Source organism: Cynocephalus volans, chromosome 16 (assembly GCF_027409185.1).
Source record: "Cynocephalus volans isolate mCynVol1 chromosome 16, mCynVol1.pri, whole genome shotgun sequence".
NCBI lineage: Eukaryota > Metazoa > Chordata > Mammalia > Dermoptera > Cynocephalidae > Cynocephalus > Cynocephalus volans.
This window is the reverse complement of record NC_084475.1, coordinates 1,687,336-1,689,528: the sequence shown is the minus strand read 5'-3', so window position 1 is coordinate 1,689,528 and position 2,193 is coordinate 1,687,336.

Below are 2,193 nucleotides of genomic sequence, written 5' to 3'. Positions count from 1 at the left end.
TTTGGGCTGGCCCGTGGCTTACTTGGGAGAGCGTGGTGCTGACAACACCAAGTCAAGGGTTAAGATCCCTTTACTGGTCATCTTTAAAAAAAAAAAAAAGATTCATATTTTCATATTATCTTTTTTTTTTTTTTTTTTTTGGTGGCTGGCCAGTATGGGGATCCAAATCCATGAATGTTGATAAGGCTGTGCTCTAACTAGCTGAGCTAATCATCCAGCCCCCATGTTATCTTTTAATTCTATTTTCCACAGACTTTTTGAAGTATCCTCATATTGAATCTTCTGATCCATGAAGACATTATATCTCTCTATTTACTTAGGTCTTCCTTAATTTCTCTCAGCAATGTTTTATATTTTTCAGTGTGCACTGGTCACCTTTAAAAAAAATTTAAAAATAAAAATTAGTTAAATTTAAGTGTGTAAAAAGTGAAACATTTAAAGAAGACATTAAGAAAATGAAAGTTTGAGGCTATGACAGGTATCTTGAAGGCACAGTGCAAATGGCAGGCATTTGGGAGAACTCTGCCCTCTGGGATCAAGTCCAGATTGCCATGGCTGGCTCAGTAGGTCCTGCATCATGTTACAGAGGCAGTTCAGCTTGGGGGTTAGCAGCACAGATTTGGGAGGCTAATCAACTTGAGTCTGAATCTGAGCTCTGCCACTGGCTGTGGGTCTTAAGGCAAGTTACCGAGCCTCTCAGCATCAGCTTCCTCCTCCATAAATCACCTAAGCAGATGATGGGCTTGGTCAGTGGGATGAAGTGGCCCAGCATGGACATGCTGAGTGAGTGTGACAAATGGAGCCACACTCAGCTGCCTGCTGCTCCCTGAACAAGTCCTGCCATTGCACACACACCTTTTTGTACCCCCAGGTGTCTGTACACGCTGTTCCCTGGAATTCCCTTCCACCTGATGATCACACTGCCCTCCTTCAGTGCCCAGCTCAAACACCTCCTCGTATGTGATGCCACGCTCCAGGCGAGGTTAACTCCACCCCTTCTGCACCATCCCACTCATGAACACTCACACGTCCAATGCTAATTATATCCTATTTTGGCTATTTATATGGTTAGTTATTCCTTTAGTGACTGGCACTGTACTTGGCTCATAGGAGGAGGCTCTTCCTGTCTACTTACTGGCTGAATGAAAGACTGAACAGCTCTCTAAATAATTCTGTTTCTCTGCAGTTTCCTGGGAAGGCCTAGTTCCTTTTGCATGCTCGTAAGAACATCAGACATGCAACCCTATGTTGGGGACCTCATCCATCTTTATGGAGAACTGGCACGACAAGATGTGTTGTGGGTGAGTGGTTATCACCATGACGTCAGCCTCAAAGGTTAGGGATGTCCCCAAGTCATCCCAGTTCCTTCTACCACCCTATATGGATAGGTCACCCATAAGAGCACCTCCAACTTCTACTTAATCTCTTGGTAGCATAACAGGTTCCCTAAGCTAGTCACTTGCTGGATGAGAAAGGGACACTGTTTTAAACTTTGACAAGTGGTCAGCAGGGCAGGGGGAGGGGATCAACTTGTTGTGATGTGACTTCATGTGCTACTGAGGCTATGGCTCCCTTTGTGATCTGTAAATCAGATCATATGCCCTTAGCAAGAAAAGTACTACAGAACCCTGTTTGAAACCTGTACTGCCCTCCAAGATGTGGCATGGCAAATGTGTCCCTTCACCCCCCCATACCCCATGCTCTCCCCAAATATGCAGCCACTTACTCAGCTCCGTGCCTTGGCCCATGCCATCCCTCAGCCTCACCTTTGCACCTAGGGAATTCAATCCACAGGCACATTACCACCCAGTGCCGGCCTGGTGCTGGTCAGACGAAGATGGAAAAGACAGGAATCCTGGCCTTCCTATCTTTTATAAGGAGGCAGATACAGATAGAAATTCACAATGCAGAGTGGTGCATGTGGTGGGGGAGGGCCACAGAGGCCTGTGGGAGACCAGAGGACATCAGTTTGCTCTCTGTCCCACTAGAACGTGAGCTCCATAAGGGCAGGGACCTCTGCCTTCTCCTCAGCTGTTTTCCCGGTGCCTGCCCAACATCTGCACAAACATTGGGTAATAGCTGAGCTGAGACATGAGGGCTAAGTGGAAGCTGGCCCTTCAAAGGCAGTCTAGGAGGCAGGTACCTGGTGAAGAAAGGCCTGGAGGTGGGAGACAGCAGGATACGGGGGGAGAT